At 43.3% G+C, this 26,349-nt stretch overlaps 2 long non-coding RNA genes across 3 annotated transcripts in view; one reads left to right on the forward strand and one right to left on the reverse strand.

Annotated features, from left to right (window-relative positions):
* LOC125183214 (uncharacterized) overlaps positions 1–2,621 on the forward strand; it is a 30,911-nt gene extending 28,290 nt beyond the window's left edge. The window contains exon 5 of the long non-coding RNA XR_010831257.1: positions 2,490–2,621. This is a non-coding gene — a long non-coding RNA (uncharacterized lncRNA). The remainder of the gene's footprint in view (positions 1–2,489) is intronic.
* Positions 107–24,384, reverse strand: LOC106047353 (uncharacterized). 2 transcript variants are annotated; one of them, XR_010831251.1, is made up of 10 exons: positions 23,114–24,384; positions 13,497–13,572; positions 8,707–10,734; positions 8,496–8,573; positions 8,323–8,398; positions 5,149–5,276; positions 3,725–3,994; positions 2,472–2,625; positions 563–726; positions 107–339 (listed from the first exon to the last, which is right to left on the reverse strand). It is a non-coding gene; the product is annotated as an uncharacterized lncRNA (long non-coding RNA). The 2 variants fall into 2 exon arrangements; XR_010831252.1 differs by lacking the exon at positions 8,323–8,398 and having other exon boundaries at positions 10,558–10,734; positions 23,114–24,367.
* Positions 24,385–26,349: the final 1,965 nt, after the last annotated feature.

The raw sequence follows: 26,349 nt of genomic DNA on the forward strand, positions 1-26,349 counted from the left end.
GGATATTCTATGATTCTATGATTCTTTCCCTTCCCTTCCCTTCCCAGAGATGCCAGGCAGTGAAAACTAGGGTTTGGTTTGGTTTTGTTTTAAATCAAACCATAAATTATGCGTATTTGACAATTTATTATTAAAAAATTTTTGACACTCCGGGGTTCAGATGCTGCAGGGTGTCATTCTCTTCTGCAGAAAAGGCTCTCGACTTGGTTTTATGATGCACCAAGGTCAGGACTCACATGATGTCATTGCCCTCCCAGGAGTCATTAAGGGTAGCCTGAATGGATCAAGCCAGGGTACTTTGGGCACCTGCTTTGTCTGTCTAGGTCAGGATTGCAACTTCTACAAGGCAAAATAGAAGCATTTCTGAATTAAAGTCTTTCTGGATATAAACCAAAAAAATAAATAAATCCATTTTGCACTAGAATATTCTAATACTGAAATTTCCACAGGGGAGAAAATCTCTGCCAAAAACAAAAAACAAACAAACAAAAAAACCAACCCACCCCCCCCCACTCAAAAAAAAAAAGAAAAAAAAACATTTCTGGGCACAACAATCCCTTACCTAGAATGAAAGATATTACAGAAAGTCTTTTCCATTTAGTTTCAAGCAGACAAGCAAAGATAAGACAATGGCAAGCTTTCCTCAAGTCACAGCCTCTATGTCATTATCCATTTTTTCCTTTTATGGAGATGTCCATGCTGGGAAAAAAATATGGCTGGCTTTATCTGAAACAAAAATGAAGTTACAAGGAAGAAGTAACATTAACAAACTGTTCAAACAGTGTTTAGTAAGGAGCATAAATGATGCTTTCCTATTGGCAAAATATCTCTTCTGATCCTGGGTTTCAAGAAATGCTGGGTTTGTGGATGATGCACATAGAAAACAAATGCAGATACGCTTATTCTTTTTTTTTGGCCCTGAAAAATGTTGTTTAATTAAATAACCAGAAACAATTTTATTCAGCAAGAGTTGATCCTCCCTCTGCTTTGCTCTTTCTTGTTTCCTTTTGCTTCTCCAGTCCCTTAATAACAGATGGGCACAATGGTGTTAAAAATATTCCTGGCATTCCCAATGGCAATACTGAGGAGACCTATATGCTGCTATTAACATTAATTGGCAACATTGCCCTTGATGGACAAGCTATTATCTTCCTAAGCTTTAGTTGTCCCATTCTGAATACTTATCTTTATCCAACTGGTAAAGTCAAGGTCCCACTCTATTGTTTTCTCCCACAGAGGGTGATTTATTTGATAATACGGTTTCAAACACAATTTCTTCCTAAATTGTCCTATCCATTCCATTATTTCTTTTCTATTATCTCCAAACTCCAAAAGACTAGGTAAAAAAATTAGGTGCCAAATTCACTGGAAGTTTAGAAACTCAGACTGACATCTCTAAATCCCTTTGATGAGATTCTGTGATGTCCTTCTGTCTTTCCAATTAACTTGGAGTGGTGCAGTTGTGATAAAAAGATCTGGTCAGTATTTGTCTTCCAGACATTGTGTAAATAAAAGTATCTGTATTTCATCTACACTTAGTCATTGTCACAGTTGCAATGCACATTTTTTATTTGATAAAGGTCATGCTTACTTCCTTTCCATGCCAGAGACACATTCTGCATGTGCAGAGAGTGTCATGATTAAATAAAATTTAAAATAGACTGGAACAGGTACTAGTCAAAATGCTCTTGGGGAAAGCGGTGATGTTTATATTATCAGGACAGCCAAATCTTTAATGCTGTGATACTGTCATAGCAGTTCACAGCTAAGCCACTTTATAAATGTTAAATTCTAAGGAAATGGAAATTTGTGTTGTACTAGTTTCAGAACGTTACTTCCACATGTCACTTAGATCCTGAAAGTGCAGTCGCTGTAAAGCAAAGAACTTTTCCAATATAAAGAGGTAGGTGTCGGGATTTTCCTTCTATGTTTGTATGAAAAGCTCAATTTTTGCTGCTCTGTTTTTTTTCTTTCTTTTTTTTTTTTTTTTTCCTGGAAGTCATGTAAAAGTCTTTCTTCTCAGCATGGTCTTCTGATCACAGGAAGATATCTGGGGCCCAGTTCTGCCAGTGCATAGACAAAAACCAGCAAAAAAAACCATTTCCCTATTGCCTAAGGAACAGCTATTTGAGGCCAACACTGTCTGTTGACCAAAACTCATCATCTGACAACAAGACCAAAAGGCAAATTGATTTTGTCTGGCTGGCAGGCAGGCTGGAGCGCAGATTCTGCAGCTCTGCCTCCTTGGCCCCATTCACTAGACTTTGCTCAAGACAGACAATTACAGAACAGGCACAGAAGCTGGCAAATTGACATGATTTTTTTTTTTTCACTAACACAACCCCTGGGTGTAGCTAGTTTGCTCATTTTCCATATACCCACTCTAAAGCACTGAGTCTATTTAGCTAGGTAGGACAGGGTGAACTCTGTTTCTTTGTTACTGCCTTGAAAGCTCTGTAATAATGCCTTACCATTTCTTCTTCCGCCAGGTGAGAGCCCTTCTCGGCTTTCAGGCAACATCTTGCAGACAGCCAAGAAGAGACCCGTGTGTTCAGCGTCTTGTAATAACTTGAATTCTTTGCTTTACTTCAAACTCGTGGCTTTCTCAAGAGCAGGGTCATTGTACTGAAACAGAAGAGAGCAAAGCTCCAAGCTATCAAGCAGAGTACAAGCAGATTAGGAAGAAATGAAATTCATCAATACAGTGCCCTCGTGGTCAAAAGTTCACTAAGAGAGAAGGGAGCTGTACGATGCCCCCATCTCCTTTTAATTGGTTTGGAGCTGTTTCCTACCATGCTCAAGCAGATGTGGTGTCAATAGAAGTCATGCAAAAGCAGAAACTTTTAATTATTTTAAAATAGCCTGCGTCATCCTGGGGAGCTGTACTTAGGACTTGACAGGGAGAGAGAGAGGAAAAAAAAAGAGAATGAGCTAATATTTGCTAGACTAAATCTCTGAATTTGCTTCCAAAATATTTGTGCCCACTGTTTATTAATGTAAGAGTTAAGTTGTTCAGCAGCACATAAGGAAAAATAAAATGCTGTAAGCATTTTTGCAAACATGAGTATTTGTGGCAGAAGCATTGTGCGATTACATGGGATTTATTTAAATCCTTCTCTTAACTCAAAAAATTGCATCTGTCTGGCAAGGGAAGAAACAGGTCATCATGCAACCTACTGCAAAGCACAAAACAACTAGCTGTATATTGGGTATTTGAAACTTTGGCTATAGGGCAGAAGTTAGACTGAAATACCTTTGCCACAGTGTAGGCAAACCCATATTTGATATATGGCCGCCATGGGACAGATCACAAGCTCACGATAATGTTTAGCAAGAATGAAACTTAGCTACAGCAGGCTCACCTGAAGATAAGCATCTCACCTTAGCACAATGAGCAACAAATGCATAACCAAATGTTATGAAAAGCAGAAAACTTCCTGTCTACCATCATGGCAAAAGTGTTTTCTAACACTGATTTGGCATTTCTCACAAATATTTTATTGACCCATCTTTCTTAGCACTGTGAAATTAAGCCACAACTGAAACCCTCTGGTTAAACCTAGCTCCAGGTCCTACATTATCCAAGTACCTCCAACCAATATGAGTTTTTAAAAGTGCTTACTGTTCATTCACTTCCCACTAGGTGTTACGAGGCACTTTGCCACTGAGTCCAAAAAGAGATTAATGAGGCTACTACAGCAAGCTTTGAAATACCCCAACCTACCTTTGTGTTCTGCCTTATGAAGCAAAAGAAAGATCAGAGGAAATATTTGTTGCTGATCAAATATTGATTTATTACAATAAAAATTCTGGCCAGTTATGATTATCTGCCAGCCGTATTTTTGCAGGGCTGCTCTTGGTACCTATGCCTCCTGGGACTTAGTTTAGCACATCAAAGTGTCTGTCAGCACCAGTAGTTCTTTGTAGCACTAACAGGATCAGTTCAACAGTAACTCCCCTTGAGGACAAATGTGTAGAGCTGCTGAAAAGCATCCTAGAAAACAAAACAAACAAACAAACAAAATCTTACCAAAAAAAGAAGAAAAAAAAAAGACGAGTTTGTGCAGGATGGGGCAATAACAAAGCAGAGGAAAAAAAAAAAGTAAGCACTTGCAGTGAAGTCTCTAGATTTTTTTCTTATGACAAATACCCTCTTTTCAAATTTCAGAAGTGACCTGTAATGTTGTAATGTTTTACTTTTTGGCAACACCAAGTAGCCACAGCTAAGTCTGATTTCTGCAAATGCCCCCACACGGACTCCTTCAGGCAACATGGGCAGTCCTTCTGCAGTCTGTGGACAGTCTTGTCTATCCAAACAGCGTAGTTGGTGCTCTCCCCTCCCTATGGGCTCTCCAGCTTGGCACCATACAGAGTCACCAGCTGTCCTGGGACACCCAGATGTGTCTGGAGGTACATCCAGTAATGCCCAAGCCCAGGCTTCCAGGTAACACAAGTACACTTTCAAACGTGACTTTGATGACATGTTTGAAACCATGCACCCCTCACCTAATGTATCAGGTGTAGGATGCACTTAAATGCCTGCAGAATTAGGGCGCTGCTCGATACAAAACATACTAATAACCATCCTGAAAGCTTAACTGCTTCATGCTATAAATAACTGATTGCCTTTCTCCCCTGTGACTGTTTGTGTATTTCTTTAAGATTCTCAGTTTAAAATAAACACAGACAAAAACAATACATTAGAAGGTGCCAAACTGTACATAATGGAAAGGCATGTGGAAGAGCGCACGCTATTTCTGAAAGGCTGACAGACTCAGGCAATGTTTTTCTTAGTTTAATAATAAATAATCATAACATTCAAAGCACACGTATTGCATTAACAAGCACAGGATGACACGGAAAAATGCTCAGGTTTTTGGCTGGTGGAACTTACTTGCACAAACTGTTTGCCAGAAGTGACAGTTCGAAGGAAGATGGGAATACATCTCCTTGGATCATAGGGGCCTTTCATCTAATTCCTAATTACTGTAGGTGCCCCTCATTTGTCTGTTGTTTTGTGTTGACCTATTTTAGTCAATATGACTTCTGGTGTTTTGCAGCAAGGATCATTGTATGGGAGTCACAGTGAAAAAAGGTCAGGGACTACAGCTAAGCGAGAACTTTCTAACCCAGAGGGGAGCCCAGTACCTTGACCAAGGTGGAGCTGAGGCTGGGAGTCTGAGCAACAAGGATGGCCCAAAGGTAGTCCAATGGTCAGGAACATTCAAAGTCCATCAGGCAAGGAACAAGGCAAACACACACACACAGAAGCGAGTCTAGATGAAAAGAAATCACAGAGAATACACTACAACTGAGTCCAAAATAGCAGACAGGTAACTCAGTCATGAGAGGCAACAAGACTTCAGCAGTAGAAAGCAAGAATAAAGAGGGATCTATAAGAAACGCAGCCACAACCAACTAGCAGGCTGAACAGCAGAGAGATTACTCTTGGGTTCCTGAGAGGATAAATTGCTTGAGATTTCCAACTGATGATGAAGACCCCATTCTAGGCTCCCAGTTTCCTTGTTTTCTTAAGTGTTGGATGTTGGTAGATCGGGACATAAGTGGATGGATGTCTTCTGGTCACTTTGGACAGAACATTTGTTACCCATGACAGCAAAGGAATGGACACAGCAGGGCCAGACTGTGTTGCTCTGGTTGGCTTTTGATCCACAGGATTACATTGCTGTTCCTCTCCATTTTAACCAAAAGAAGACACATCACAATGCACTCTTATTATGGCCTCACATCTTCCCACAACCTTCCTCATCTGGAAGAGCTTGACAGAATCCAGCAGCTGCTGCTCCCAGCTCACCTTCATTCCCTTCTCCTGTTGGCTTTTCTTCCAGCTCTCAAAATCAGAGAGGCTATTTGCTTCACTCCACACAATGTGGCTTTGTATTTTGTTGGGCTGCAAACCGTGCTGGCATTCATGTTGACTTTGTTTTATTCAGCTGTTTCCCAGCCACACATGTACAAAAGCTGTTTTTATCTTTCACCTCTCATTCAGATGTCATATAAACCTCAACTTTTCTGAGCTGTGCTTGCTTTATGACCCGCTCACTCAAAGTTGGCAGGTGTCTGCTGCATTCGTGTTGGGAATTTGTCTCTTATCTTCATCAAAACTGTCCTGGAGATTTTGGTCTAGATGACACCTTTCATATGTTTTTAAGATATCATCTGGGTTTAGCCAGGAAACCTGGACTGATATGACAGCCCACCCTACACAAAGGTAGAGCCAGACAGTACAAGTGCATGGGATACCTGTGGATGTATCTCATCCCCATGAAGGCAAAAGGAAGATTTTCTCCAGAGTACCGTCCTCCATTCACGGTTTGGATTTCTCAGTGAGCTTGAGTAACTAACAGGTAATGGTAGTACTTAACTCAAACAGCAGAGCCTGTCAGGTGCAGAGGGGAAAGCTTTGTAGAGGGAGCAAGGAAGGAGCAAAATTCTGTCTCCAGAAATAAATGCTGAGTGATGTCATACTCTGCCAGCGTGGCGGCCGCAGCTGGAAAGCATCCTGTTGCTTTCTAAATGTGAAAGTCATTGTATAGTTATATTTCATAATCATGTACACCTTACATTTTTAACGTTGCCGGGAAGACTGTTTAAATATCTTAGCACAAAGGGAGTGTTTGCAATAATCCTGTCTCCTGAAGAGACACAGCCCATAGAGCTCAGGATGGTCTCTGCTGCCAACTCTCCTTTTAGCAAATGAATTCCCATCTGCAGGGGGGTGGGGGCTGTGCTGGAGAAATTTCAGAGAGAGATAATAAGACATTTCTCCACCAGAATTATGGCTGAATAAAATTTGGCATAAATTCAGCCTTGTCTAGCCTAACAAATACCTGCTCCTCAGTTTTGTTAACTGGTTTGTCATAGTTACACATACAGGCACACCTGTACACACACATGGTGCTTTATTTATTTTTTTTTTTGACATTTTAAATTACTAAGAACAGAAATAGTACATTAATGCCCAGCCTGTGCAATCAGTACCCTTCCCACTAATGTTTTCCTCCTTGATTACTGATTACTCCTTACTGATTTCATACTGTTAGTACTCAGTTTTACCTTTCATCTATTTATGAAAAAGTATACATGCACAATTGTACACTAGTTTTAGACAACATTTTGAATGTAAAGCTGATCAGACAATAAGCCTGTTTCTATTTCATGGTAGCTATGGAAGTTTTGAACTGTAGCGTGGAGCATAACCAAACCTCACTAGATGCTTTTTGCAAAAACTGAATCTCATGTCTTTTTCTCTCCCCTGCTGCCCATAGATCGAAAGTTAAAAGTTTTCCTGCATGTAGCCTTAGGGCTACTCCATTTATATAAGCTCTTTCTAGTCCTTAGTCTGAATTAAGGCATGATTTTTCACCCTGGATGTCTGGAGCTGAGAGTGCAAAGGTCTGAACCTTTTTTTCACATCCAAAGCTAGTGTGCTAAACCCCAAGAGTTTAAGAAAACAGAAAGATGTGGAAACATCACTAAAAGGAATGCATAGCCCAGAAGTGTTATGGTGTGACGTGACATCATATACTGGCTGAGACTAGCTTAAACAGCAATGTTCTTACTGGTTCCTGTACAGTTTAGCTGAAGGCACCTCCTGTAAGCATCAAGAATGGTTATTGAATTGCAGACCATATTTTGTCTAGGGATCTACTAATGAAATGAAATCATTTCTAGGACAGATTGCAGGCGCCAGCTTTTCAGCTGCTGTAAATCAGCATAGCTCCATACGTTTATACCAGTTGAGTGTCCAACACGTGTCCACCCCTATGCCTAGTTCATTAAGCTGGAGGAGGAAAGGCGTTTTGAGGATGGGGTGTAGACCCTGTATTAAGTGTCAGTACCCCACATATGCTTACTTGTGTCCCTTGCATAGTCATTTGGTGGCAGACCTGTAGAGTGTATTCAGGACTGGACCCAACATTGCGAAATTTGCTTGGCCTCTGGTTCAGCATTTCAGTTGAAAGCAACCAGACTCCAAAAGCTACCAAAACTTGTTGGAGGAAAAGACTCCACATACTGCCTTAAAATAATTTATACAGGAGGAAAAATACAGCTTGGGGCTTTCAAAATGTGTTCACTTTGTACAGACAGGAGTCCTTAGCATGCTGGAACAGAGCAGAGCTTGGAGGAACATGGTTTTACAATGTCAGAGTAAATTAGAAAAATAGATAAAATCCCCTCACAGTTCACAGTTAAAGAATAATCATACAGCATCTGCCTTCATGTCTGAGGCTGCATTACAATGAAGGACACATTCAGTCTCGCAAACACACATTGCCAGCATGGCTTATCATCTCCTACCTCTCAAGCTGATCCTTCTGCCTCAGTTAAGTAGTTTTCCATTGACTTTTTCTGTTCCTCTTCAATGCAGCATGAGCTTTTGATGACATTGGCAGTTATGAAACTTCTAAAACTCAGATCTTGTTTAATATGAGGACAATCTGATTTTATGGTATCTTTTCTTTTGTACTTACCCTGAAATGGTTCAGCCTTTTTGAAAGGACTCAGACCCCTGAAACAGAGATGGATTTCTCTAGAGTTCAGCTCTACTCCTGTAAAAGTCAAGAAGAATGGGCAGGGGGGGAAGAGAAATGCATTACTGAACACATACCACTTCTGATATTCAGCCCCTCATTTACTTACATAGAGATGAGGGGTATTGCTAAAATCTCTTTAAAAACTCACTGATTCAAAAGTTTATACTTTCATATCAATTTCATGGTCCCTTCTGTCTTTGAAGAAACAATAACCTTTCCTCCATAACTTAACCCTCATTTATTTATCTTTGCCTTTTTCCACCCTCACAACCCTGCCCCCTTATATCTAGCTAGTAGCCAGTTTCTTTTAAATATCACCTGTTATGAGGAAGGTTGTTAACCTGTTACAGATCTCAGCTGGATCGTTACATACCCCCATCTGCTCTTGGTAATATTGCAACTCTGGAATTGTTAGTAAGTCATTACAAACTTCCTTTCCCAGATACTTGCATCTTTCATGGTTCTGTTACAGTGCTGCCTTGAAGCTTTTGGGCACTCCTGATTTATATAGGCGTGTCGGGCCACAAAAAAAAAGGCAGTTTCCATAAGGATGTCCTGCAGCTCCTTAATGTGACCTGCACAGTGCAGAGGATAATGTCTCCCCAGCATCTGTGTAAAGCTGATTTTGTCAAAGAGAGAAGATGTGACTCCTCTGTGGTCATGCATATGCATGTATATATAGATATATGTATATATCTATCAAGAACCACCTCACTCCTTCTCTTAATGTTCATGATGGCACCAAAAGAAAAATACTCAGGGATTCTGCAAGGCTGCACCTCCTCGTCCCACTGCTCACAAGTGCAGAGGCTTACGCTCTTGCAGAACAGAGGTGACATTGACAGAGAAGGATAGCTGGTGCTCAGGGAGGGCAAGCACAGCTCAGTGCTTGCATGCCACACTATGCTGCTTTGAAGGGCTGCAGCGTTAAAACCCTTAGGTCAAAGCATTTGCTGCAATCTGAAATGCTTTCCCCCATGCTGCTTTAGGGTCACCATCAGCAGATGGCAGGAATCACAGCTCCTTTAAGCCCAGCAATGATTCCTTCCTGTGCTCTGGCTAGCTTTGCTAGTAAGCCTCCGTGCTGGATCTTGATGCAAATCTGTGGTTTAAAGCCACTCGCTGCCTCTTTACTAACTGTCAGCACTTGGTAATTGTCTTAAATTTTGCTTTACGTCACCATCAATGCAGAATGCTATGGCAAACAAATACAGTGGAGGAGAGCATGGTAAATAAATCTTCAAAGACCTGTTTGTATTAACTATCACAAAAATATCTGAAGTGTTGACAAGCAGAAATCAGAAGACTGATTCAGACATGTGGGGCAACCATTAAGAACATGCTTAAATGGATATATAGGTTTAAATGCCCTCCTGAACCTGGGACTAAATATTTGCAGATTGAATCTGCGCTGATTAGCACCAATAGCCATGTTAAATTTCCACTGAGCTCATAATATGCTCCTCCTTAATAGAGTGGCAAGGGAGTAGTGTACCCTTACTTCTTATTCAAACAATTATGAAATTATTTTGATTCCAGAACTAATTAACTGGACTGTATCTTAATCATTCGTACTAGTATCATACAGACTGTAAGCAAGCTATCATATGATTCCCTACCAGCCTGATATATTTCAATTTAAATGTAACTTAATAATTGCAGCACCAATTAGTTAAAATGTAAGTAGGAAAAAACATTGGATGGAGACATCTTAATTTAAATATAATCCATTAAGTAAAAACTGCTATTCTAATTAGTGATAATGTAGCACAATTAGGAAATAAAATTTGATTGGTACATTGGAATTTAAACTTAATTAGTAACTGCTATTCTAATTAGTAAATGCAATACGTTTGGTGCAGGGTTTTGTCAGGAAGAAGTGCACACACAGTAGAGATGACAGCGGGGAAAGAGGCATGAGGAGATTTGAGGTAGGTAGTGCAGAGTAGAGGAGTTCAACCAAAGTCAAGCTCAACATCCTGTATGAACCAGCACTGACCTTGCAGCAGGAGAGGTTTGATATCACTCGAAATCCTTGACGTGGAAGAGAATGTGCCATCACCTTCAGGTGGTCTGCTCCCATGGTTAAATACTTCCAGTGCCCTGATTGAGAGCTTCACTTTGACTTTTACAGTTTTGTTTCCAGATATGGATCAGCAGGGCAAATTTTGATAAACTAGGGAAAATAACTGTGGAAGTCAGTTGTATCAGAGAACTCAAGGTTTTGAATTAGGAAGTGTCTAGGACAGCTTTATATCAAAGGCACTAAAACTAAGACAGATCTGCACTCTTAAGAAGGGGAGAAAATTGGAGAAAGGAGCTTGAGACCTAGCTCGATCAATAGCCTTCTCGGGAAAGATATTACAAATTTTTGTTTTAAAATGAGAGGGGAGGAACAATAACAAAAAAAAGGCATTGGGTGTTTTTTTTTTCTTTCTTTTTTTTTTTTTTTTCACAGAATAACCACAATAATTACAGCATCTATTTCCTGGAAAACAGTTCATTTAAACTTCTTGCTCGGGATGCATATTTAGCACTGTTTTCCATTGTATTACTTTGCATTTATTGACACTGAATTCTGTTTTATCAAGCAGCCACTTCCTGTCTTCAACTCTTCAATGGAAATTTTAGTTTTGTTTTTCTGGGATAGCATATTACTGCTGGGGAATTCTGCTGCTTCCCAATCACCTTTATTCCAGTTGCCTCTGACTTTGCAGAACATACCAAGTCCTGGTACTGATCACTAAAGGATGTCCCTTTTTTCTTCCCTTCATTGCTTACCTTTTAACAGAGAGAAAACATTGTATAGGAACAAATCCATTACAAATAATTAATATATAGGAATGCTATATATACATCAATGAACATTTTCACGTATTCCATGGCTTTGGTGGAAGAGTCTTTGTCAAATGACTTTCAATATCCAATGTTTTATATTGATTGGATTCTCCTTATTAATATATCTGTTGCTACAGAGAGCTTTAATAGATTTGCATGGTAATAACTTCCCCTTATAAAAACTACATATACTTTTTTTTTCCCACTGTATCATATTTGTCCAAATGTCTACTCATTCCATTCTTAATTACAGTTTACACCAGATGCTCCCAGACTTCACTTCGAAAACATATGTTACATTTTCCATTCTCCTGGTACAATGGGCTATTTAAGGAGCACATGAAAGACACAGCTGGTAGGTCAGCACTTTCGTACTTGAGTTCCTTTACACCCCTTGTGAGAATTAGTTAGTACTCACAATTGGTTACTGTTCATCTTGTTAATTTATTTGGAAACCTTTTGTATCAGTAATTTAATTTCTGATTGCTTGTCACAAAAGCATCCCAGAAAGATGTTGCAATGTGGGAAAACTCCCTCGGTTCCAAAAATAATTAATTTTTTATGACTTTTTATACATAGTCTGAACTTTCTGATTGTCCCCTATTGTGACTCAATCATTTATTACCCTTATAGACTAGATGGCAATATCCTTATTTCTGATGTGTTTGGGAAGTAGAAAGTATTCTCTTGTATTTAGCAAGAAACATCTTCTTGGCTCTTACTAGAGTTCAGCATTTAGCTTTCCAGAATTTGCGATTTCTTTGGTTTTGGGTTGTGGTTTTCTTTTTTTGTTTGTTTGTTTGTGTGTGTGTTGAAACAGAATTTCTATGTTTCCTTAGTGTCTTCTTTTAGCACCCTGTTTAACAATAATACCTTTATTTATTTATTTGTTTATTTTTATTTTATTTTTTACGGTGGATAACACATTTACTCTGAACTTCTACTCTGCCATACATAAATGTATAGATTACAGAATAAATGAATGCTGGTTAAATCCAATAATTTGACCCTTTCAACTGCTCCTTTCATGTATTTATTCCTGCTTGGTTTAGCTACATGACTAGAGAGTAAGCTTTCTCCTTCTTATTCATTCTTTTTTAAATTTTCCGTTGTGAAGTTAAAAATCTGGAAACATATTTTCTGTTTCTGGATGTAAAGGTGGAAGCAAAACACTAGTATGCATCCCCTGTGAGCAGCATGTAGTCCACTGCCTTCATGAACAGGTTACAAAAATATCAATTAGAAGCTTTATCGGGATAACTGGGTTGGCTTTAGGCAAGTGTGGGGACTAGTTAACCATAAATAGTTGCTTGCAACGTAGGTTTTTCTGCCACTTTACAAAATATATGAGGGTTATAAACACCATATAGAAAAAAAAAATATTTGTTTTTTAAGCTGAGGGCTAGAACTGGTACAAGAATAAATGTATTTAGCAAAGTCATGAATAAATTAAGGCTGCCAATTAGAAGGCAGTTCATTCCTATCAATGACAGACTTCCAGACAGAATAGTAGTTTAGGAAAACGCTAGTTTCAATATGGGGATTCCTTAATCTATGGGAAAGATCATGGGATTTGCTTTCTATTGTGGAAGAACTCAACTTGCTAACTGAAAAAGATCCAGGTCTTCAGGATGTTGTTTTTTTTTTTTTTTTTTTTTTTTTGTGTGTGTATGTGTGTGTGCGCGCCCTTTTCTGTTGGATTAGAGAATCCTACCCTATGAAAAAACTTCTGTGCTTGAAAAGTGATTCAGGATGTGATTCCCTCCAAGATCACCCAGCAAGGAGCTGAAATTCCTCCTCTAACATTTGTCCAATGCCCCTCCTGCACAGATTGGTTGTCTGCTTTTCCAGTACATATTTTAAATAGGAGAATACATGAGCCTTTCAGTCCCAAGGAAAGATGCCAACCCAGCCAGCAAAATCTGCTTGTATTTTGGCCCTGCAGTGTCATATAGCTGTACTGTCAGAGGTGTTCTGTTAAACCAAACACTCTACCGATTTGAGTGCACAGAGATTATAGTCCATAGTAAGTATGTAAAGATACTTGTCTGGTATTAGGGACTCCTTGAAGCAGAGGAGATATAATCACACCAAACCAACCTTGATGGGTTTTTCCCTTCCGTGAACTTGTCTAATCTCTTTGAACCCAGGTATGTTTCTAGGCTAGCCCATGGTACTGAAAAAAAAAAAAAAAAAAAAAAAGGCTGCTTTTGTTTGTACTGGATCTGCCACTTGGCAATTTAATGTTCCTAGCTCCTGAATTATAAATACAATTGACTTTCACCTCTCTACCACACTTTCTATAGGTTTCCCTTGTATATACCCCAGGAACTTCTTTTCCAAACCAAAGAACATTAGGCCGTTTAGTCACCCCTTATATAAAGCCATTTCATATTTCTGATAATCCTTATTGCCTTGTTTTGGACTTTGCCCAGCTCTGCTAGATCATTTTTGAGCTAGACAAACTGGAATTGCACACAGCGCTCAAGATGTAAAAACACCACACATTTAAACAGCAGCCTGAGGGTATTTTCTGTTCTCTTTCCCTAATAATTTTTAGCATAACTGCTAATGAGGACTGAGCAGATGTTGGAACTCCAAGACCTCTTTCCTTACTGGTAGCAGTCACTTCAGAGCCCATAACTATATGTGGGAAGGTTTGAAGATTTTTTACCCCATGCAGGGCTGTTGTTTCTAATGAGTTTTTTACATCCTGAAGAAAAAAAGGCTTTGAGTCACCCCAACTGGCAAAATGTCATCTCCAGCATATAATTCTCTAACTGATATGTACCAGAAACCACTCACAAACAGTTACATCCACCCAGTGTTCCAGACGCCTTGTAAACCTGGATTCTGGATATTTCTCTCTTGCAATGCTCTCTCCGCTAAAGAAACTCACGTAAGCATCTGCTTAATACCACTGCTGTTAGCTAAATATTTAAGCACATGGTTACCATTACACTCCTAGCAAATCTTCTCATCTCCAGGAACATTTCAGCATTTGCTTGAATTTAAGTGTAAACTTACGCACTTTCTAAGTGGAGTTGCCTTCCTGAAAAAAGATCTTACTGAATGAATTAACTAAACAAACCCACACTTCCTAAATCCTAGGTTTTCTCCTACTGGGAATGCATGGAGTGTGCATAGCTTAAGAAATGAACCCCGTGCTGAAATCACCCATCAGAATTATTTTACACCAGCAAGTGCAAATGTGTGCCTTCTTAAGAAATGAGAGCTGCATCCAAGACAAACTTTGCTAAAAAAGGAGCTGCAGACTGAGGGGAGATCTTGAAACAACCACAGCAGGCTACCAGGTGCACACATAGAATAGAATCACAGAATGGTTTACGTTGGAAGGGACCTTGAAGATCATCTAGTTCCAACCCCCTGCCACGGGCAGAGGCACCTCCCCCCAGACCAGGTTGCTCAAAGCCCCATCCAGCCTGGCCTTGAGCACCTCCAGGGATGGGGCATCCACAACTTCTCTGGGCAGCCTGTGCCGGTGGCTCACCACTCTCATAGGAAAGAATTTCTTCCTAATGTCTCATCTAAACCTACCCTTTTTCAGTTTAAAGCTATTACTCCTTTTGTCCTATCACTGCACCCCCTGACAAAGAGTCCCTCCCAGCTTTCCTGTAGGCCTCCTTTAGGTACTGGTAGGCCGCAATAAGGTCTTCCCAGAGCCTTCTTTTCTCCAGGCTGAACAACCCCAACTCCCTCAGCCTGTCTTCATAGGAGAGGTGCTCTAGCCCCTTGATCATCTTTGTGGCCCTACTCTGAATTTGTTCTAATAGGTTCATGTCTTTCTTATGCTGGAGGCCCCAGAGCTGAACACAGAACTACAGGTGAGGCCTCATGAGAGCAGACTAGAGGGAGAGAATCACCTCCCTCGGTCTGCTGGTCACACTTCTTTTGGTGCAGCCCAGGATATGGTTGGCTTTCAGGACTGCAAGCCCACAATGATGGCTCGTGTCAAGTTTCTCATCAACCGACACCGCCAGGTCCTTCTCCTCAGAGCTGCTCTCAGTCCATTCTCGGCCCAGCCTGTATTTGTGCTTGGGATTGCCCCGGCCCAGATGCAGGACCTTGCACTTGGCATTGTTGAACTTCATGAGGTTCTCACAGGCCCACCTCTCAAGCTTGTCCCAGTCCCTCTAGATGGATCCTTTCCTCCAGTGTGTCAATCGCACCACACAGCTTGGTGCCATCGGCAAACTTTCTGAGGGTGCACTCAGTCCCACTGTCTATGTCATCAACAAATATGTTAAACAACATGGGTCCCAGTATTGACCCCTGAGGAACACCAATCTCCACTGGGACATGGAGCCATTGACTGCAACTCTTTGAGTGTGACCATCCAGCCAATTCCTTATCCACCAAGTGGTCCATTCACCAAATCCATGTCTCTCCAGTTTAGAGACAAGAATATCATGTGGGACAGCGTCAGATGCTTAGCACAAGTCCAGGTAGATGATGTCAGTTGCTCTTCCCCTATCCACCAGTGCTGTAACCCCATCATAGAAGGTGTCACCAGATGTGTCAGGCACAATCTGCCCCTAGTGAAGCCATGTTAGCCATCACCAATCACCTCCTTGCACATCACATCACCATTGCCAAATCTGAATCAAGATAAAACATCAACCTCTCTCTTTAAAAGCTTCTCTGACCTTGGTTTAATGCCACAGGAGCCCCTTGAGGTGTATGCACATCAGATTAATCGCACTCGTGGTTTTAAAAAAGTAATTATTGAGCTTTAGATTTCCTCTGATAAGTCAGTATTCGAATCAGATCACTGCCCTGATGTTCTGCCTGCTTTTTGTTTGGGAAGCAAGAGCCATTTAATCTGACCTTTTGTGTTTTACTGTGAAAGTATTTCTTCTTGGTCTTCTTTCGCTGCCCAGGACATGGAAAGCCACACTGCACAGAGGTGCGGAGCTGGGAAAAGTCTTTCCCACAGGAACTCCAAGCACGGCAGTGGGTGTGGAAAGCACAAAAACCTCTCCAAGGAGAGAGATGTTGCTGTGACTGCCAGCTTGCATTAAGCTACACAAGCATATATTGACCTGCCTTACCAGTTCAGCACACTGCCTTCACAACCAAAGCTTCAAAAACCTCCCCCAGCTTTTTAGAGCAAGCTCTACCATTTTACTGCATGTTTTTACAGCCTCTAGCACAACAGCATGGTCCATGACCTGAACTCTTTGGCTAAAATGTGATCCCAAGACCTGATCGGTAATCAAGAGGTCCCTGTCAAGCTGGTAAATGTTTTTCTGCAAACTGCCATGGAAAGTAAAGTAAATGGAGATAAGGGACTTGCTCTGAGTCACATCATGAAATAGTGTTTGAGGGAAGAACATTACCTGCCTGTTCTGTACAAATTGCATTTCTCCTCCATCTGCATGAACTGAAATTACAGTTTGGCTCATACAATGGACCTGAAATAAGCACAGCATTCACATTGAAGGACTTGTACCATTAGGCCTTAGTGGATAAGTAGTGTTTGTTCCCAGAAAATGATGGTCATGTCCTCTAAATGCCCTTTTGCAGTGATGTATTTTGATTAAGGATCCTGAAGAGCCCCTGATAAAGAGCCAGCGTGCCCTCACACCAAGCACTAAGCACTGCAAGAACATCTCAGCTAATTTCAGCTGTCAAAAGATTAACGGCCTCGTCACAGCAGTCACCTGGGTACACTGCACTCAAGGGAGGTTTGCCGCTCTGGCAGGCTTCGCTGTCCCCCAGAGATACCTGCCTCTCTGCAGGACAGGGTGATTCATGTTATCCTCAAATAGGCACGTAAACTAGGGATTTGCATCACATTTTGGTAATACTTCTCTCTCCTCCTCAGCCCCTGATGACTCTCAAGGGAGCCCAGATACCCAGGACTGACCCCAGGGCCAGGTAGTTAAAATAATTTAAGATAAAACCCTTGCAATGAGCTTTTTCTGGCCCCAAGCAGCCAGCCACCTAAATCGGGTAGATCTTCAGCAGAAAGCTCTACGGCTGTCAAGCCTGCTCCTCTGTGCAAGACAAATGCCATCCTCACTTACAGACATGGATTGCAAGTAATTGCATTTCAGACAAGATTTTCTATCCTTGTCTCCGCCGAGCCACGTGGGGATGTTCTCTTTTCAACATACGACTGAGCATGGCTTTGGCATGTTCTGTGCAGAGTATATTTGACATTTTAATTGATGGCATTTGTTAATTAAGAAGGATAAATGATGACAGGGAGAGGGGAGGAGATCTTATAAAGAATGAATAATAACCTCATTCAAAAGCAGGTAATGAGGTACCAAGCTAAAAATATGTAATAGCTTGCAGAACTGTCTAAATGTTTTTCAGAAATCCAGCGCTGCCTGTCTCTTCTTTTCCTTATCACAGAAATGTCAAGGAGCCAAATTCATCAACGACTCCTGACACAGGCTCTTTGCTCAAGGATTTGCTCTCAGGAAAGGCATACGGACCTTAGTTTTGCCAGCAGTGGCCACGGTGTAGATCGCCGTTTGCCCTTACCTTTCTCCCTGCTGGCTATCACCACAGTGTCCACCATGCAGAGGATGGGGCCACCATGCTGGGGCTGGACGGGGAAGCACCAAGCAGCGTCAAGGAGGAAGGAAATGGAGTCAGTGGCATGGTACTGAACACTGATTCCCTTTCAGAGGCACTGGCTGTGTTTGGGGATTGTTTTCCCTGAATACTGTCTGTGTGCTGTGCAAAGCCCCTTAACAGAGATGAACAGAGCAGTGTCTGTTAGCCAAGATGTTTGCTCTACTGAAAAGCAGATCCAGAAATGCCTTGGGTCTTGCTCCTGTTCATGCAGACACACGGTCAAGAGAAATTGGAGGAAAGGCCAGGCAGAGGCTGGAGAGGAGAGAAGGGCAATTGGTGCCACCTGACATGGGGAGAAAGGATGTCACATCCAAATTGCCCATAAACTCCTCAAATATGGTGTTTAGCACAAAGCAGGGCTCTTATCACCATCAAGAGGCAGACTGTCTTTCCTCTCTAGCTTCAACTACCCTTTCCCACCCAGCTCGACATGGCACTTCTGCCTCTCCTTCTTCCCTTCACAGGGCCAGGCTTGGCTCAGAGATGCTCCCTACTGCCCTGAGCATGGCCCAGGCTCACCTCTGTCTTTCTGATCTTGCCCTCTCTCCTCTCTGCTCTTTGCACTCATCTGGAGAAGCACTGGTACCTATTTCCATCTCCGTATGAGGCATAGTACAGTAAATTCTTGCATCTGATATGGGCGAGAAAGGCTGCACACGTGGAAGCTCTTTACCATGGTCTATAATGAACATACAATGTATGCTTCCTAGGACAAAGGGTGAGACAGTTTACAGGAGGTCTCCACATCAAGGAGCACAGCAGTGAAGTTGTGTTGTTGGAGGAACCAGCAATGCACCAAAAGATCCCACGCCTCCGTTCTGGCTTTTCTTGGGAGTCTGGGTTACTGTCAGCAAGCCTCCCACTTTCACCAGGCCTCTGTTCCCTCCAGTACAAGGGGGAAAAGCAAGGATGAGCATAACCCTATCCAGGGCTGGGAGATGATCCCAGTACTAGGGCAGTGGCAGGGGTTTCCACGTGCAGATATACTGCAAAACTGCCAGAAAAGTTCATCTGAACTTAAAAAAAAAAAAAAAAAAAGAAAAGTTTGCGGAGGTGATTAAACCCAGCTCCAGATTGGTGCAGGCTGATTGTTTGTAATTTTTATTTTTTTTTCAGTATTTGTTTTAGGTTGTTTACTCAAAGTATTCATTTGTTTACCTTGTTGTTTTTCCACTCCCTGCATCTGTTCATTTGTTTAAGTATGAGTCTCCTCATTTTCCACTTCTGTTTCCTCTCATTACAGTGGAGCATCTGCTTAGCACTTAAAAAATCAATCAAAAATAATCTTATACCGTGGAGCAGAAAGTTTTCATGAAGTACAATTGAAGAATGATTATTATCTGCATAATCCCCTTTATTATTACTGTTTGTTTAGACTCCAGCTTGACAAAAACTCTGGAAAACCTTGGCAAACCTTTTTTGGGGAAAAAAATGTGTGGGGAGAGGATGCTCTAATAGAATACCAGTGAGAAAAAAAATCAAAGAAATGAGACCATTGCCTTTCCCTTCCTTCCATAAATCTTTTCAACATCCAGCTTGAGAGAGGAATAATCTACAGAAGTCTAGGATGTTCCCTGCTAGCTGGAAATCCCAAGTCAGGACAAGGCTAGCTGTGACCTGCCTGTGGAACCTCAAATGGAAAGCTCAGATGGGTACATTAGTGCAGGGCTCCTGGGAAACACAATATGACCATTGCCTCCAACAGCTCCCCTTCCTTGCTGTGCCCTCCTCTCCTTCCCCCCATCCTTGACCAGCAGTTGCTGTGGACACTCACAGTCCTCGTCCCCTTCCCTGCTGTCTGGAGGGGAGCCAGGAGAGCATTCCTTCATTCTTGTGCCTCCTTTCTGGTGCAGAGCCAAAGCTCTCACTGTGTACTTGCACTGAAGAATCTCACCTGACCTGGTGAGGATTAGAGGGAATTGTTTTGTTGATTAAAAGGAAGGCATGGGGTCTGGGATAAAAAGATATTGGGAGCGCAAAACGTGACATGACACCAAGAGTCTTCTTGCTGACTTCTGGCTGCTATGTTGGGAGTTTGGCATGGGTGATTAAACAGCTAGATGAACCTCTTTCAGGGAGGGCTTGTGCTTTTCCAGCAGGCTCCCAGCCTATCTCCAGGTCCTGCTTACATCTAGGAGCTCATCCTGCTGCCAGCACTCAATCCCCGTGATTCATGATTGCACACGCCACATCCCTAGCTCAGTCCAACCTTCCAGATTGTTTATTTCATTCCGCATCCACTGCTTTCAAAGAATTGTGAGCAGTGACTCATTAGAGATTTCCCCAAGCAGGAGTGCAATGGGTTAGTTGTAGTAATTCTAAAGTAATAAAAACATAATTCTCTATTTTCTCCCTAGGATGTGATCACAGACTGCACTAATATCTTACTTCCTAATGTTGTAGACAGGTCTTCTTCACCAATCACTTGGACTTTTCTGGGTCTCAGTGCCCTGTTTTTGAACTTGGATGGCACTGGGGAGCCCAAATATTCAGAGGAGAGCAAGTATCACCCTCAGGGCTGCTTTCCTCCAGCACATGTCAAAATGGGAAATGCAAGGAAGACCTTTAGAGCTGTGTTCAGCCATGGATTGGCCTCCCCTCTGCCACAGGCAGACAAGCTTGCTGTGTCCACGAGGGTGAAGCTTCATGGTGCCCATGTGGGGATGTGCCACCAGCTCACATTGCCACCAGTATCCAGTAAAAAGCTGTAAGGAGGTTTAGAAGAATTTGCTCTGAATCTACAATTGCCTGAAGCACCTGTGCCACCTGGTATGAGTCTGGAATAGTGCGTCTGCCCTAAGCATGTTGAGAGAGGTAGGATGAACCTACGCCCTGTGAATAAAGAGAAACTGTAGCAGATCTGTACTCATTCTGGGCTGTTTACTCAGGCACTTCTTTCACCTCTCACCAGACACAAGATAGGGAAAGAGCTTCTACAACACAAGATAATGCTTACTATATAAAAGTACTGTTCCTCTAATTAGCAGAGATATTCAAGGTAGTGAGTAGAGGAGAGCTTTTTTCTGCCTTATTCTACTGTAAAGATATGCTATCATTGAGAACATCGCTTAATTAAATATTAGAAACGAGGACACTTTGAAATTAAATAATTCTTTTCTCTAACATTTCTTTCTAATGTTCAAATATTGGTCAGAGAAAAAGATAGCCCTGCCACAGTCATCTGGTACTAACTGGTTTTTTATTTAGTTCAGTATTAAAGCACAAATTTTGAGGAAAAAAATTAATTCATTGCTCTCCAGTGTGGACAGCTAACAACGAGTAATTGTGCAGAAAGAAAGAAAACAACCCGAAGTCTTTGTAAAGCCCAACATCTGATCTCAGTATCATCCATCATCCTTTACAAAACTCTAGCTGACGCAGGACATACATCTTTCCTATGATAAAAAGACATACATCTTTCCTATGCTTTCCTAGTATTAAAAAGCAAACTGAAGGTAGGATTTTCAAAGGTACTTACTTCCTTCTGTTCTCTCTAAATTCTCATTGAAGCCACTGCTAAAATGCGTACTCCCTTCCCAGAGACCAGGACAAGCCAAGCACATTCAAGCACCCCACATATATAAAAATCAATAAATGCTTGTTTGTATCATCTTGATTGTGTTGGGTTCATGGTATAGAGACCCAAAGGTCATTTGGACCAACCCAATCCACTGAGGTTACTCCTCCCTTCAAGTTGTCTCTTTAGCCCATGAAAAAGCTTTTCCCATGGTCCTGGTTGCTCAGGAAGCAGAGGAGACCCTGCAGGTGCCTTTTTCTCCTTTTGGCTTTGTTCCAGTTCACAAAGGTATAGAGAAAAGCAGCTAGAATCCCCAAGGGCAGGAGAGAAGAGTGGTGGGACTGCTTTGGGGTGCAGTGCCAACTTCCACAACGGGGGCTTGGCAGCCCATGTGGCCATCCCTGTGCTTTCTTAGACAGCATGCACAAGCATGAGCCAAATTTTCTGAAAAGCAATACCAAGACTTGTGTCAACACCAGCAGGAGCTGGAGGAGGGCTTTATACATGCCTGGTGCATCAGGGAAACATGCAGTTGGGGATAAAGGACAAAGACTTGCTCAGGCCTGCCAGAAAGCTGAGAGTCTGGATGCAGAGAGCAACTGCTGTCCCTGTCCTCCCCTTGTGATGGTCTTGCATGGATCTGGCACGGGGTTGCTGGTCCCCATCCCAGCTCCTGCATCAGCAATATTATGTGAGCGAGGATGATCACAGGGAAATTGCATGTGTGAGACTTCGCTGGAGAAAACCTTTACAGCAGACACTGTACAGGTGTGCTTTTAGGAGAAAGGGATGGGTTTGACCATGTAAAAAAGCAGATTAGTAAAGACAAGGCAGGTCCTAATTTCTGCTCATCAGCCAATCGTTTCCTCTAACAAGCTATATTAAAAGTTATAGACTATCCTGTTTTGCATGGCTGGTTTTCAAACATATCATGCTCTGGGGACAACACTCTTCATGGGAAGACAAAGGAAAGGGGAGAGGGGGGAGCAGAACACAAAAGGAAGCTACAAAATCTCTGGAGAATTAACACACAAGGAGGTGGCAGTCTCTTCATTAGTACTGAATAGGAGCAGTTTCAAAACACATGAAACACTTGCAGATCCTTTTGTTACACCATCTGTTTTGTCCGGCTATATTCTCATACTAATCATCTTTACTCCTTGTGAGTAAATCCCTTAGGAAAAAGCTACAGAGCATGTTTAAATTTATTAAAACTATCACAGTTTATTAAGAGTCCATACCCAGTATCTTCTCCCTTATGCACCTGCTGGTGCAGAGAGAAAAATGGTGGTGATTGCAAAAAGGTTTCTCTCATCTCTATACCTCCCACTGTTATGGGAGGTATAGGCAGTCACAAGCATTGGATTTGCTGTTATGTCTTGTGCACATCCACTGCAACGTGTAAAATACTGCACCAACATGCCACGTCTTTCCAAAGACCTTGTCAGAAGATTAAGAAAAGGTGCAGATACAGTTAACAGCCAGTCTAAGGAGAACAAGGATGTAAATGAGAAAAGAACAGCATCCATGAAAACTCTCAGCTGCTCTCCCATTACCTAGAGCAATGTGTTGACACAGCCAGACTTACCAGTCAGCATTGGCAGGCATCAACCACTTAGAGGTCCAGAGCTGACATCTCCCAAGACAGCAGAAGTAGTTTTCTGCCTTCACCATCCTTTGTCAACAGAGGAAAGCAGAAAACTAGGCTGGTGTCACACGGAGCCAGGGAGCATGTGATACACCACATGGCTGAAGGACTTTGTACTCAGGAGTTTTCAAGACAGCTCTGAAAGCAGCAAGAGGAAATACTGAAACAGTTTTGATTGAGCTCTTCAGCTACATCAAGAAGGAATGATTTTTTCAGTGATAGAAGAACAACTCATTTTTTCTGGTCTGAATTATCACACTGTGCCTCATTTTCCTCCCTATGTAAGGAATGCCAAAATATTTTCTTTCTTTATCAGTAGTGGAGGTTAATTTCCGTGCACACAGGGCTGCCAAGCCATGGCCAAAGAAAGAATAGGACTGCAAAGTACAAGACAGAGCTTGGACTCAGGTTCACTGAGCAGTTTCTTCACTGATGTTAACACTACTGCCACTGCTTTGGTTGCAACCCCCTGCCTAAGCCTAACCCACACAAGATGTCAGAAGAGCAGCTTTCCTAGCCCATCAGCCACACCATTAATACAAATCCAGCTTACTGGGCTACAAAGGGCTACTAAGATGGTGAAGGGCCTAGAGATGAAGTTGTACGAGGAGCAACTGAGGTCACTGGGCCTGTTCAGCCTGGAAAAGAGGAGGCTGAGGGGAGACCTCGTGGCGGCCTACAGCTTCCTCACGAGGGGGAGGGGAGGGGCAGGCGCCGATCTGTTCTCTTTAGTGACCAGTGACAGGACCCGAGGGAATGGTGTCAAGCTGTGACAGGGGAGGTTCAGGCTGGATATCAGCAAGAGGTTATCCCAGCTCCTGTCAAGCACAGTGGGGCTGCACCTCTTGCAGGGAGCCACGTCTGTGAGGGGTGTGTGACCCCTAAGCCTCCCAAAACATCATTGTCACCCTCTGGTGACACAGGGACCCCAGGAATGAGATGAGGAGGGGGCTGGAGGCCAGGGCACAGGAGGGGAGGCAGAGGGCAGTCCCAGTGCCCAAGGGGCAGCCTGTCTCTCTGGCAAGCAAAACAGCCCGAGAGAGCCACCACCAGAGAAGGGGCCCTCAGCCCCCCGACCCTCCTCCTCCTTCCACACAAGGGCCTCTTTCAGGCTGCACAAGCCCCCTCCCAACACGGCCATGTTGGGCCTGGGGCGTGGCGCGCCATCACAGCGGCCATCACAGAGGCCTCCTGATGTCACAGTGGCATCTGCCCCCCCCCCCCCCCTTTGTCCTGGGGCCTATAAAAGCCCCTGCGCCTGGCCCCCCACTCACTCATCTCCCAGGTCCTCTGGCGAGCACCAACCATGGTTGGAATTAAGAGGTCCTGGGCTGATGGTTGGCCACCCCTTTGTGGGAGCAAGTGGTTCGCAGAACCAGAGAAGAAGTGGAGGCGGAGGAGCGCTGGCCGAGAAGGAGTAGCCGTGGCGGATGGTGTGGAGCCCATGGAGGTGGATCCACCTGCGGAGGAAGAGCTGATGGAGGTGGATCCACCTCCATCCTATCTGACATGGCACAGCGTCATCGTGCCAGGGCTCCCACCAGCGAGACCACACCACCGTCTTCGCAGAAGCGCCCGGACTGCTCCATATTCCCGGCCATGCCTCCGCCTCCGCAAATAGGGGGGAGAGGCCATCCAGTTACCATCATGCAGGCTTGCCTGTAGGATGGCCTCTTCCCCCCCCCCCCCCCCCCGTCCCTTCCCCCATCCCCACCTCTCCTGTAGAGGTGTCACCTCTTCTGCACGGAGTCCCAAGCAGTGGGCAAGAGCGCACTCGGCTTCCTCTGGGCTGCTGCACCGGGGCGACAGGAGAACCCTTCCGAAGGCCACGCTGGGCATGGGGTGTCTCGGCCTGAGGACAAGAAGGCTGCCCAAGAGGTGCCTGAAGACGAAGCCGCGCCCTGCAAGGCGGTGCACAGAGAAGAGCAGCAGATCCCTCAAAACAGTGACGCAGACAGCTGCTCCTCTGAAGAAGCAGAAGTCTTCAGGTCTGCCTGGAAGAAGCGCAGGAGTGCAGCGTAAAGGCCCTTCAAGATGCTTGGTTACCAGTTCTTCCCAAGCCAGGGCAACAAACTGATAGAATTATCCTAAGAAAAATAATAAATAAATAAATACATTACAACAACAACAAGAACAATAATAATAAACAACAATCATTAAAACCACTTTCTTCTCTTCTTTGGTGTTATTGGTCCCAGCCACCAGGGGTTCACGAGGGGTGGGTCTTGTTAAACAAATTTGATTTCCTTTTATGATAAGATCACCCATCTAGTCGATCAAGGGAAAACAGCTGATGTGATCTTTTTGGATTTCAGTAAAGCTTTTGACACAGCTTCCCATAGGATCCAACTGGACCAACTTCCCACTGGACCAAATGTCCAGCATCCAGCTGGACAAAACCATCATACGATGTGTGAATAACTGGCTGACGGGTAGGGCTCAAAGGGTTATGGTAAATGGGGCTGCACCAGGCTGGCAGACGGTCAGCAGTGGGGTCCCCCAAGGCTCCATTTTAGGGCCAGTTCTCTTTAACATTTATATAAAGGATTTGGATGTAGGACTAGAAGATGTTGTGAGCAAATTTGCTGATGATACCAAACTGGGAGGAGTTGTTGACTCTGTTGAGGGTGGAAAGGCCTTGCAGAGAGATCTGGACAGATTGGAGAGCTGGGCAATCACCAACCGCATGAAGTTTAAGTAAAGCAAGTGCCGGGTCCTGCACCTGGGATGGGGCAACCCTGGCTACACGTACAGACTGGGCGACGAGACGCTGGAGAGCAGCCCCGCAGAGAGGGATCTGGGGGCTGTGGTTGACAGCAAGCTGAACGTGAGCCAGCAGTGTGCCCTGGCAGCCAGGAGGGCCAACCATACCCTGGGGTGCACCAAGCACGGCATTGCTAGTCGGTCGAGGGAAGGGATTGTCCCGCTCTGCTCTGCGCTGGTGCGGCCTCACCTCGAGCACTGTGTGCAGTTCTGGGCACCACAGTACAAAAAGGACGTGAAAGTGTTGGAGAGTGTCCAGAGGAGGCCTGCAAAGATGGTGAAGGGCCTAGAGGGGAAGATGTATGAGGAGCAACTGAGGTCACTTGGCCTGTTCAGCCTGGAAAGAGGAGGCTGAGGGGAGACCTCATGGCGGCCTACAGCTTCCTCACGAGGGGGAGGGGAGGGGCAGGCGC

Source organism: Anser cygnoides, chromosome 4, assembly GCF_040182565.1.
Source record: "Anser cygnoides isolate HZ-2024a breed goose chromosome 4, Taihu_goose_T2T_genome, whole genome shotgun sequence".
Lineage (NCBI taxonomy): Eukaryota > Metazoa > Chordata > Aves > Anseriformes > Anatidae > Anser > Anser cygnoides.